General features: G+C 38.3%; 1 protein-coding gene across 6 annotated transcripts in view; it reads left to right on the forward strand.

Moving 5' to 3' along the window:
• LOC131036591 (uncharacterized) overlaps positions 1 to 13,827 on the forward strand; it is a 71,382-nt gene that overhangs the window by 23,112 nt on the left and 34,443 nt on the right. The gene's annotated exons all lie outside the window — the stretch shown is intronic.

The raw sequence follows: 13,827 nt of genomic DNA on the forward strand, positions 1-13,827 counted from the left end.
AATAATTATTCAACTCTTTTGTTGACATATCCCTTTTTGAATAAATAAATTTATATTTATTTATTTACCCTCTTTATCGATGTCAGAATTAATATTTTTATATATTAATTGGATAATTTGAGTTATGATTGGAATTAATAATTTTAAATTATTAATTCCACCTCATTCGAGTCTAAATGGAATATTTTGAGTCCAAATGGAAAGTTTCCATTTTCTTTTTGATTTAACACCTTTTTCTCCACTTCTAATAGCAATTTCTCTTTTAACTCATTCTTGCACAAAATCTCAACCATCGGATTGAGCTGATCTTGTCCGTTCAATGTGATTTCAAAAGTCTATAAATTGAGCTCTCATTTGCTCAATTTCGACAACCACATTTCGAGTATCCTTACACTGTCGATTTCATTCTATTTTGCTATCATCTTGCTTGTATCACACTTGCATTTGTAGGTGAGATCAACATCAAATATGAAGGAGAAAGAAAGCCAATGGAGGAACAATGAAGGGAATACATGCTTTGGTTTGCAGTTTAGTTTTAATATTTCGTCTTCATTCCTTTATTGAATATATTAGGACTCATTTTCATAACTTGTTGGTTTTTGTGGTTAGCTAACTCATATTCTATGAATCTTATGTCTGTTTTCCTAGTTACAACCACATTTTGCTATGGTGAAATTCAAATTAGAGACAATAATAATGGCCATGGAGTTTAATATAAAGGGGATCACTTTTAGGGACTTTGGAAGATAATGTGGTTATTGAAGTTACTCATTTGGTAAATGTCAGTTGTAGCTCAATTGGTGAGGATGATGGTATGTTCCTTGATTGCACAATCCACCAAGGTTCCAATTCCCCTAAGGTGCGGTTGGGCCAGGTTCGACCCCTGGGTAACTTCAATAGATTGGTTACCGCTACTCATAGTAGCTTAGCTTAAGGATGACTTCTGGTTTAGATATATTCTCCCTCATAACGTTGTAATCTACTATTTAAAGGTAGAGATGTTGATTGCTATGCAATCTAGTTGTTTCCATCACTGAAAAAGAAAAAGAAAACTTTAAGGATCCTATCTTTGTGTTGATGTGTATTTTGTACACGACCAAACACAAAATAAAATACCCAGAGGTATCTTATCCTCTCTTGAATAAAGTCTCCGAATGTTGAAGATGTCGCAAAAAGGATCAATCGGGATGACTTCAAGGTTCTGCTTTGTAGTATCTCTACTTGTGGATAAGCACCAATGGTCGTTGTGTTTGCTGTTTCTTCAAGGGGCCTTACGTACTTTCAGAGAAAGCTTGTCCGTGCTACTTCCTTTCAAATGAGGGAACGGGATTTTCCTAATGCTGACAGATTTTCAAAAATATCAAAAGATAAGGGTTTCAAGGAAGAGATACTTAAACTAATCCTAAGAATGACTCAATGAAGGCTAGACTTGATAAGATTCTACCAATTTCAGTATTGCCAAGAGATTACAACTGTACTGGAATTGATGCGATCTTCTGAGGGGATTCAATAACTTTCAAATCATCAAGGATATAGATACCATCAAGGAGATACATATCAATACTTCTAATGATGATTGAATTCTTAATCAATCTCAATGTTTCCAGTTGACCACACAAGGCGTTCTTTTAATCAGTAAGAAGCTAGTGGTTTGGAATGTGAATCTTATCAAAGATCAAGCACAACAATTCGTCCTTCAAACTTAAAATTTAAATGCTATTTCAATTGAAAGTGATTCAAGAAGATAAACAATCATGAAGATAGCCACAAGTATTGCAATAAAATACCATAACTTCAATATTTTATTGATCTCATAACCAAATGGACAACAATTGTTCAAATTTCTCTCTTCACTACTCAATTTTTCTACAACAATAACTTATTTCTCTCCAACTTTCTAACTTTCTTCACTCTAAACTCTCTAACCCCTAAAAATGAAATGAGTGAGGGCATATATAGCATCCTCAAATACAGTGAACGGCCCAGATCGAAAGAAGATCAATGGCTGAGATTCTGACACCTAAACCCTAATTAGGGTTTGTTACAAAAAAGTCCCCATTTAGATAAACATTATTAAACCATAGCCAATAAAAACTTGGCACAAAAACCGAGGAGACATAGACCAATAGGAATTAAGCTGCCACATCATTTCATAACCACTTTTCATCTAGGACTTTGTTCCCTTTCCTATGCTCTTTTCTAGCGTATTCAATGAATCTGGACACAATTCCCTCAATCTCAGCAATAGGAATCCCAGGAAGGTTCTTCTTTCGTTCTTCCAAGTGAAGGACTCGATCAAAAGCAGTGAGAAGAGTTGTCTCCCAACCAGGCTCAAGTTCTTTGGTCTTCTCAATCAGGAACATAGTAGCATACATCTGATCTCTCTGCCTTTCTGTGACGATGTTTTCTTCCTTGCAAAAGATGACCTTGATTCTGTCTTCCAACTCTTGAATATCCACTTCTGTCTCAACCTCAATTCGTCGGTCAAGGATGGTACACAACACCTCAAACACCTTATCTTGGACTGGATGGATGGTGCCTTCAACTCGGCTGCATTTGGCATTGACATCTTCGAAAAGAACTTCCTTCATCTGGAGCAAAGCTGACCACTGCAGGAGGTTATGAGTTCCTCCTTCCATTATCTTCTCTTGTGCTAGAATCCGTCTTGGTGCTCCTCTTATTACTTGCAAGACCGGGATGATAACATCTCTAGTGTGGGTGAATGCATCTACGGTTATTATCAGATTATGGATGATCTCAAGAACTTGGATAGATCGATGAACTGTGTTCATCATTCTTGTTGCAAATTCAATAGCTACCTTGTAAGATTCATCAATCCAAGAACTCATGAGTTGAACCAAGCTCTTCACCCTCTTTGCATCGTCTACTGATTCAAGAGGAAGTGCATGTAAAGGAGATACTGCTGGATCCTGACGTCTCAAGGGCTGATTAAGATGACTAAAATAATTCCTCCAAGCACTGACCTCTCTTTCTAGTTTCTTATTCTTTTCCACTTCTTCTTTGAGTTTGTCTTTAAGTGCTTCAAATGAATCAGTTGCTTCTTCCATTGCTTGCTCAGAGGTAAGTGGACCAAGCTCAAATGTTTCTAGGTCATACTCTTCTGCATGAATCTCATCCTCATACTTATCCACCACTAGTGTAGCTACCTACACTTTTCTGGATCCTTTCTCATCTCTAATTACCTTTGACATCTTTGTGGCCTTCTTCTTTTCTACCACCTCCTGAGAATTTCCTATAAGGCTCTCCAAGTCAAATACATGATCTTCTTCTTCGACCACAACTACCCTTGTCAACCTCTCCTTTAGCCAATCTGGAATAATAGATCTTCTTTCCCTTACTTGTATTTCTTTAGGTAGAGGTCCATCTTCCTTGAAAGGAGATGTTGCTTCATCATCATACTTTTCTTCTTGTTGCTCATTAGCACCAACCCGAGGGGATTGACTTGATGAATGCTGAGGTGTTTGTCCTTTTCCTTGTTCATTATTCTGTACCATGGATTCCATAGACTCATCAATTTCATACACTATCTGCCTCTGATCTTCTCCTTGACTCGCTTGCTTTTCATGCCTAGAAGATGTGCTTGGTGGACGATCAGGATTCACTTTCTGCTTCTTCTTGGAAGGCTCTCTTTTCTTAGGTCCTTCTTTCCTCTTCGATCCTTTGGAATGAGAAGCATTCTCACTCACACTTGCCTCTCCTTCTTCTGGTCTTGTTTCCAAGGTGAATGTCATGGATACATTCTTTTCCTTTAACTTCTGATGTTGTACATCCACCCATCTGCGAGTGCAAGCTAAAACAGGAGCCATCAAAACTCTTAGGTCTAAAACCTCTGGCTCATTCCAATTTACCTTCACTCCTTTATCTTCCTTCTCATAAGATGATTGGAGGTATTTACCACTGTCCTGGGCTTGATCAACAACTCTATAAATTTTGCATTTCCTGATGAAATCTAAGGGTAACCTGGAATGCATCTTTTTTTTATCCTCTAAATCATCTGGGACATTCATCCAAAAGTCGTCCACCTGAAACTCATGCTTGTACTTCTTTCCGACTGTCTCTTCCATATGACCATGAGGGTCGAAATTCTCTCTTGAAGAAAAAGGTGTGAATGAATATAAAGACAATTCTTTCTCTGCATCCTCTGCGGTCAGAGTATTAGGACACACCTCCACTGAGTTTCCTAGTAGGATGGGTACGGGAATTCCATTTCCATGGTTATGTCTTGATGCCTTTGCATAAGCTGCCAACTGCCTAGTCACCTCAAGTAGTACTATCCTGTTTTTAGGATATCTTGGCAACATGTAGGGAGGTGAAGGACATCCATGAACTCTGATGTATGTAAATTTCGGAAACTGAATGAACCACGCACCATGCTTCTTCACAAGCTCCTGAGCATCCGGAGAGAGTCGATTATGAATTCCTCCTTGCAATGTCCTAGTAATATACATCGTGAAGGTGTCATTGACTAGCTTGTAATCACTCCTTGGTGGATGATGCAATTGAATGTAAGAGTCACAAACTCTTATTTCTCCGGGTCCTCTTCCAATAACTCCTCTGTGAGGTAGTCCTGCATACTCGAAACTCCTGATCAAGGCATATATAACATATGAGCTCATGTGGAATGATTTGGTGGGTCTTAGCCTTCTCAACTGCACGTCCAGACAATTGCTAATGATTCTAGCCCAATGAAGCATTCCCTTTCCTTGGACGATCACTTGTACGAAGAAGAACATCCACTTGTCGAAGAAGAAAGCTTGAGAAGCACCTCTAACTCGATTGAGAAAGGTTATCAAGTCCCTGAATTCCTCCTGGAAGTCGATTCCATGCGGTGTATTGGGAATCTTGTTTAGGCGAGGTCGACTTTTGAGCAACCAATTCTTGTTGATGAAGTTCAGACAAGACTCAGGATCATCTTCATAGATAGACCTCGCTCCTTCCAAGCTCTTGTAGATCATGTCTTTATGGTCCGGAAGATGAAGAGCTTCGCCTATAGCTTCCTCTGAAAGGTAGGCTAAGATAGTCCCATCCTTAGTTACGATCGTCCTTGATTGTGAATCATAGTGGCGGGCACACTCGATCATCAACTCATGACACTTGACTGCGGGAGGGAAACTTGCAACCTTGATGATACCACTCTCAATTATCCTCCTCGCAACAGGTGATGGCTTTCCGATGTAGGGGGCCTCTCGAAACTTCCTCACATTGAAGTTTCCTAGGTTGGTGTCTCCGATATTACTCCACTTGGACACGATCCTGGTCTCCAATTCGTCATTCCTCTGATCTTCTTTGATGAGAGCCTGCCGAGTAGTAGATCCTCCGGCTTTGGGGGTCGTCATTTGATGCCTACACAAAAGATTAAAGTTAGGCTTTGAGCATAATATCTTAAGGTATAAGATCTAAGACCTTTCAAGGGAATAATTTAGATATTAATTTGAAAATGACATGATAAATCCAAGAATTATGAATTTTCAAATTAATTATGAATGGAAATCAGATTTTACAAGACTTAGATTTTTAAAGATTGCTATGGAAATCAAAATAAACCTTGAATAAAAACTTCAAAAATCTGATTCTTCATACCTCCTCTTTGAATGCTTAACTATCAACCTTGGAAAATGAATAAAAGGAGATCAGAATTTGTTGGATAAGGACTGAATTTCTGGTCTTCCTTTGGATGAACTATGCTTCAATCAGCCTTCAAAAAACTTCGCCTTCCACTAACCTCCAAACACTTAGCAAATTCTGGAAATTATCCTCCAACTTAGCAAGAAATTTGCCTCTAAATCAGGTAGAATTCGCTCCTCTAATCTGCTCTTCAAATTCGCATGAGAAGAATTGAATGAATGATTTACATTTGCTACAATACATCTCCCTTATATAGGGCGCTCACCCTAATTCTCCATGAGGTCGACTTAGCAAATTAGCAATAAAATAAATCAAAATCCCTTTCAAAGGATGGCCGACTTGCTTAAAAAAAAACAAAATAATAGGCTTGAGCGCTCACCTTAATTTTTAAAATTTTAAAATTAATTTCAAGGCTTGAAAGGTGAATTTTTTATTTATTTTAAGGCTTAAAAATTAATTAATTAAATTGCAAATGCCTTAATTCATGTGAACTTGATTTAGCTTCCCAAATGTCTTGAAATTGGCGAATTTAATGAAAATTATGGGCTAGCTTAGGAATATCAAGGTTTGATCAAGGCTTAATAAAGCTTCTTTCCTCCTTAGGCATCAAAATATCCAAAGTGATGGTTTGAACCCCTTATCTCGACTTGCTCACTTCATAAATCAAAATCTTCACAATCTAGATTTGCAAATTCCGATGTCCTTGTCTTCACAATATTGTAACTTGCCTTTGACTCAATCTAACAAGGTTGAATGATAGGCTTTTTGATGATTTCGCCCTAGACCCTTTGGAAGGGTCAGGAGCAATTTTTCTAATTAGGACTTGAGTACCTTGTTTTCTTGATTCCAAAATCTTCCGGAAGGCGAGCTCATGTTTGTTTTGACCTAATCAAAGTCTTGCATTTCAAATTTTAGCATTTCACATGAGTAAATTAGGTGAAAAATGTGAATTTCACCTTGGACCCTTTGGAAGGGTCAGGAGTGATTTTCTCTTTTTAGGTCAAAATTCACCTTAGTTTGATCATTGACCTCCTCCAAGACAATCTCCAGGATCTATTCATCTCACCTATTGAGTTGACTCATCAATATTTTGAAGGAAATACCACCCTTTTGGGAATTTCGCTCTGGACCCTTTGGAAGGGTTAGGAGCGAAATTCACTTCTCAGGTCAATTTTCTAGTCTCCTTCACTTCAATTCATCAAAACTTGCTCAGTTTGAATCCACTTCTCAACTTGCTATCATTGATTTGATCTTCACAAGGCGAAAAAGGTCAATTTTGTTCAACAACCTAGCTAGGGTCAGGACCTATCCTGAATTTCGCTCTGGACCCTTTGGAAGGGTCAGTAGCGAAATTCTCTCTTGAGCTCAAAATTCACATTTTTTGAAGGTCCAAATCTTTCCAAGTCATTCTAAATGGCTTCTTTCACTGTAGTCCAGGCCTAGCTTTACTTAAATTTTGGAGGAAAAGGTGACTTTAGGGTTTTTCGCCCTGGACCCTTTGGAAGGGTCAGGAGCGATTTTCTTTGCTTGGGCTTACTCCTCCATCATTTTATCTTGAATCCACCACTCAAGGCTAGGAAATAGTCCTCTTCTTTCACCCAATCCAAGTTTGATTTGTTTTTGCAAGGCAAAATAGGGGATTTTAGGATTTTCGCTCTAGACCCTTTGGAAGGGTCAGGAGCGAGAATCTTCCTCTGACCTAGAATCATCACTTTTGGAAGCCAACATCAACTCAAAGGTGGTCTCAAGGGCAATTTCTACCTTGGTCTAGTCTTGTCTTAGCATAAACTTGAAAGGAATACATAGGTTTTAGGATTTTCGCTCTGGACCCTTTGGAAGGGTCAAGAGCGAAAATCAGGTTTTAGGGCAATTTTCCCATCCTTTCATCTTCAAATCACCTCCAAGGCATAGAACATCTTGCCTCACTTTTCTCCAAGTCATGAAAACCAAAATCTTGTCTTAAATTGCAAGGAAAATAGGAGAATTTAGAAATTTCGCTCTGGACCCTTTGGAAGGGTCAGGAGTGAAATTTTCATTAGGCTTCAAAACTTTCCTTCTTAGCAACCAAAATCCACTCTAAGGCAAACCAAATGCCTTCTCACACCCTTGTTTAAGTTTAGTTTTGTCCAAAATTTGGAAGAAAAGATGACTTTGAGGATTTTCGCTCTGGACCCTTTGGAAGGGTCAGGAGCGAAAATCTCTTCTAGGCTCAATTCCTTCATCTTTCATGATTTCTTGCAACTTCAAGTCACTCCCAGGGGCAATTCCTTCTTGATTTTACCTTATCCCACACTTGACTTAGCAAAACTTTGATAGCAAAAAGAAGTTTTGAGAAAATTCGCTCTGGACCCTTTGGAAGGGTCAGGAGCGAAATTCTCAATCTTGACCAAAAATCTTCATTTTTTCAACTTGAAACTTCTTTGCAAGGTAGGATTTCATGTTTCATTGTGCTAGGAATAAAGTTTCATGTCCAAGAAAGGCTAAAAATAGGTTTACAAGGAATTTCGCTTTGGACCCTTTGGAAGGGTCAAGAGCGAAATTTCCTTTCCTAGCTAGAATCCTTCATTTTCACAACTTCTAAACATGCCCAAGGATTTCAATATGTTCATTCTTCCTTTCATCATGTCTTGGACACCTCAATTTGACCAAACCAAGCAAGAAATGTCTCTTATAGAGATTTTCGCTCTGGACCCTTTGGAAGGGTCAGGAGCGAAATTCTCCATTTGGGCTAAATCCTTTATTTTTTCAGTTCAAAAAAACCTCAAGAGGCAAAAGCAAGTTATTCTTCTTCCATCCATGTCAAAAAACTTGACCTTCTTCAATGCAAAATAAGAGCTTTTGGGAATTTCGCTCTGGACCCTTTGGAAGGGTCAGGAGCGAAATTTCCCTTCTTGTCCAAAATTCTTCATTTTCTCATGCTTTCAAATCTTCAAAGGTGACAAGAATGTCCAACCTTCCTTCCAAGTTACCCTGCACATCAAAATTTAGCCAAAGTTAGCGAGAAATGAGCTTTAAGAAGATTTTCGCTCTGGACCCTTTGGAAGGGTCAGGAGCGAAAATCTCATTCCAAACTATATTGCTCACTTTTCAAGTTTCAAACCGCCTCATAAGGCAAAGTTAGGTCATTTTCCAAGCTAGGAACAAGGTTGCAAGTCTATCCAAGGTAAGAAATAGGGTTTATGATGAATTTCGCTCTGGACCCTTTGGAAGGGTCAAGAGCGAAATTCTCCTTTAGGCAACAATCTTGTTCTTCAAAAATCAATCAACTCCATCCCTAGGCAAAACATATCAATTCACCCTCAAACATGCCCTAGAAAGCAACACTTAGCCAAAAATGAGAAGAAAAGGAGGTCTACAATGATTTTTGCTCTGGACCCTTTGGAAGGGTCAGGAGCGAAATTGATATTCAAGGCCAGGTCTTACCTCAGTTTACTTCATTCTTCATCAATCTTGATCAAATCAACTCCCTTGTTTCATTGACTCTGCTCAACTGACTCAAACCGGGAAACAAACAAGACTTTAACAAGAAAACCTTCAATCTAGACCTAACCTGACCTGAGACCTATTCACCTTGCTCCTTGATCTAACCAACTTGACTCTCCTGAAAGGCATGCTTCATTATGGCAAACTTGAGGTTCCAGTCAGACGACTAATCAACTCCCAAAAACAAGACTAGACTTAGCTTGAAAGAAACCCTAAACGAGCTTCCAGAGATTAGCCCTAATCTAGCCAGCCCAGGCAAATCACTCACTCACTCAAAAACCTAGAAAGCAGAGAGAAAAGAAAAACTAGCTAAGGGAAAGCAAAACCTAAAGCAAACAGAGGGGGTCCCCATTCTAATGGGGCGATGTGTGAAATGGTCACAACACTTTGCTGAACACATCACTATTTATTGGTGCATTGAATCATAAATCTCACGATGTAAGACAAATAGTCTATCCTGAAAACTTTATTGCTATAGACTAAATGTGTTGGTGTATAGCTAGTATTATTTGTATTTTTCCTAAATCAAGATAAATTATTAATAATCATAAATGCTAGTATTTTTTGCATAGCAAAGAGTTTTGATCAAACTTGTTAATTGTCCAAAACTGTCTTTCATGCCTAAGACGTAAGTGATGTCAAAAACAACAACTTGCCATTCGCATGACATTCTGCACATAGCAACATCCAAAGCACTAACACCTATCTATCCAAAACGGTCACCTTACATAATGTAATGCATGTTTGACATAGAAACTGCCATAACCAAGAACAAGTGCCTTCCTTAACTCACACGACTTGTCAAAAGCGAACTCCACCATAAATGCCAATTGTTAAACATTAACTCTTCATGATTATTCCATTGAACTAGTTATTGCCATGGTCATAATAGAAACTTGTCATAGTCCCAACATAGCATCTTGTGACACTAGTTCCCCTAAAACTTAGGACCTCTAAAGTGGGCACCAACTTCTTAGAAAATAGGAATCCATGTCATAGGATCATCTTCCATGTAGGATGCTACCTTATCAAAAGGTCCCACAAATATGATATGACATTAGGAAGTTAGAAACATAGGATATTGTGAGATTTTGCCAAGATGTAGAGGCAATGGAAAGCACAAATAAGAGAGAACAAAATAGATGATAGAAATAAACTGTATTCTATCAAGATGAAAATACTGATCAACTGGATCATCAATCGTTACATACAATAAATATGAGCCTGCTTATATAGGCAAGGCTATATGGATATGTGAGCACACAAACATGACATGTGGCTCAATAAGAAACAAGGGTAGGTAGGAGAAACAATATAATAGTCCACATGAGGTGGGTAATAGTCCACATGAGGTGGATCACCCACTGAATGTGGAATGTAACAACAAGATAAGTCCACAAAAGGTGGAAATTCTCCTACACACACTATCCCAATATGGCACAAACACCCAAGTGTCTCATACCCAAACTACTATGAAATGCATTTCCTAAGTAAACTTAAGTAAAGTGTAATAATATCCAAGATGAATAATTATTTACACCAACAGATATAACAATATATGCAGAAATTAATTGAATAATTTAACATGTTAGGACTCTAAGTTCGAGTCACTTTAATCCCAACAGATGCAGCAAGACATTATAGGCGGTGATGGATGATTATCTCTATGATTTTGGATAGATTTAGTAAGACGTGTTTTGATTGCATACTAAAGGACTCTAACTGGGCGTGATGCAGCAGAGCCCTTTTCTAAGAATGTTTAGTTTCATTTTAGACTTTTGGAAAGTACTTTATGAGACTGCAATGGTTATTTTTGAGAAAGTGAATACCCTGGTCAAACGTTCTACTGTCTTCCAACCTCAAATGGGTGGTCAAACAGAAGTTGTGAATATAACATTGGTGCAGCTGTTATGTCGGTGTAATTAGAGGTGCTCCAAGAGCTGGGATGAAAAGTTGGTGTATATTCAGCAGTTCTATAACAGGGCAGTTCATTCATCTAACATATTTTCACCTTTTGTGACATCCTTCAGCTATCTCCTAGTTCATTTGATGTTTTGTTGGGACAGTTAAAGGAGAGGTTGGAAAACAAATATTTAGAGGTACAGAAGGCTGAGAAGTTCATCGATAAGGCGCAGTAGATGCACCTCTGTGTACAAGAACAGCTCAAGGAGTCTCAAGCTAGTTACAAATGTCATCACAATTGGCATAGAGTGGGTGACAGGGTTTGGGTGTATTTGGACTAGGAGAGACTTCAAGAGCCAGCTAAGAAGCTGAAAACCATGATGAATGGTTCTTTCCATATTGTAGAGCAAGTGGGGGTGAATACTTTTATACTTCACGTTTCTTTGTATATGAAGATGTACTTGGTTTTCAATTTATAGAAGCTTTGATTGTTTGAACCTTTTATGCTAGATGGAGAGGAAGATTTTGTGTTACCTTCGATAGATGTCTTAGCTCCAAATGAACAAGAGGAGCTAGAATATGGTGTACTTATGGAGAAGGTAGAACAAGAAGAGCTGGGTAAAACATGGTTCATTTGGTTGAAGGATGTCATGGGGAAGAAGTTCCCACATTTGTTGTAATTGAGCTTTTGGGCACCAAAAGCCTTCTTATTGAGGAGGTATGATGTGAAAATCAATTCAATGTAGGTGGACCATGGTGTCAATGCCCTTGTCCGCCCATTGAGAAGTCTTGAAACTATGGGAGGAAGGAAATGCTGGTTTGGGTTGTATTTCACTGTTGCAGAAACTATACTTCCGTGAACTGAGAATCATGTTTGCAATGGTCTGAAAACATTGTAGGGATAACTTGAATCAAAGGTATAGGTGTTCAAATTGATAGAAAAATCAATTGTGTCAAATCCACCAATTTCAATTAGAGGTGCCCATAAAATTGATTTGCATGCTCTAGGGAATAGTGGTATTCTGAGGTACTTAACGGGTGCCCAGTTCCCTTGCTGTAATATTTTTATTTATCTGCTGTCCCGAAGCTTCTAAAATAGGCATTGAGAATTAATTTGATATTCATATCTTCAATTACAGTAGCTTTGCCAAACAAAATAGTGTCCTATGCAAATTGCAAATGACCAAAAGACTCCATTCCTTCGACTATTTTGATCCCCACCAATAATTACTATTCTGTGAAAGGGATATTTTGTTGTAAGAGCTCTGAACCATGGTTCTGTTGTGGAAGCACCTTGTGTTTTTCTTTCCATTTTGCAGAAATAATTCCCTAGATTTTGCCTGCAGTATACTTCTTCTTTTGCTTGTGTGCTTTTTAGCTCTGCTATCAGGTCCTTCTCTTGCATGTAACTGATCTATTCCATTCCTTGCCTTATCACTATTTCATTTAGATTCTGAAAGTCCTTTTGAAAAGATGTCTTCAGAGGATGCTTTGTTCCATTGTTTGAGCACACTTTTGAGTGTTCAAAACTTTTTGAAGAAAATGTACATCATTGTCATTGGGAATTTTGTCATGGTTTGCCACCATTTCATCACCCAATGGAGAAATTGTACATCTTTGAACCACATTTATTCAAATTTGAAAGGAATTCTGTATTAGAAATGCCATTTTTTATTACCTGTTGAACTGGAAAGTTTTCTGAACCAAATATTGGACAAATAGAACTTTCCACTATGTTATTTTTGATAGAAGGGGTAAAACAGGTTTTGAAGGTGCCTTGAAACCATTTACAAGCTAAGCATAACAAAACGTCAGCAAAGTAACAGCGAAACAGCAGCTAGCTGCACTGAAGACCAAACAAAACAAGACAGCACTAGATAAAGGACCAAAGACAACCTTTTTAAGAATTTCAGCAGCTTCCAGTTCCTATTTGTAAAAGGTATCATGCAGCTCCATAACATCCTACCACTCTTTTTTTTTCCTCATAGCTTCTTTTCTTACTGGTCCTCGTTCTAGTATTGGGACATGCCTCAATAGCTTTCACCTTTGAAAAGGGAATCTCCAAAATTTCATCACTATTTTTCAGCTTCTCTATCAGGATCTTGATTCACATTGTGCTTTTCTGAATGGTGCACTTACTGTCTTCTATAACCCTGTTCGGATTCTCCTTTATAGTCTCCATTTCCTTTTCCACTTATAAAACTCTTCTCCGAAGCTTTCAATTTTAACCTTTCACTCACTGCAACCATTGATCGGTCTGTTAACTTGAGGGATGACTTCCTAGTTCTACAAGATTCTAGCGTCCACCTTTTGCTGAATTTGTGTTTGGTCATCCTGTTTCTTCTCCGTCCTTGACAACTTAATGATGAGTCTGTTAATTTTGACATAAAACTGTTTGGTGAGGTTGTGTTGTGCCTCAAAAGCTTGTTTCAAGGTCCCTAGATTGTGGATCACATGGTTTACTGTATTAGACAATTCGTGTAAAGAGGAAGGATTAGACTTAGGTAAGGAAAAGTCCTTGGGAAAGGATGGACCATAAACTAAAGAGTAGGGGTCGTACAACACCAATGACAGGTTTAAACGGGATCCCCACAACCCTTGGCAGTGATTTCGTAGACGTGCAAAAATGGGAATTAGGAATAGGGTATGGGGCCTAGGCATTGGTCAAAGCATGAAGAATACAGGAAATTTGGCCAAGGAGGCATGTATAAAATGAAAAATGTGGAAGCATAGACAAGGTATATGAACTGTTTAACGTAATGCCTCAAAGAAATTGGTCGCATGTAATACTACAAT

Source organism: Cryptomeria japonica, chromosome 11, assembly GCF_030272615.1.
Source record: "Cryptomeria japonica chromosome 11, Sugi_1.0, whole genome shotgun sequence".
NCBI classification, from domain to species: domain Eukaryota; kingdom Viridiplantae; phylum Streptophyta; class Pinopsida; order Cupressales; family Cupressaceae; genus Cryptomeria; species Cryptomeria japonica.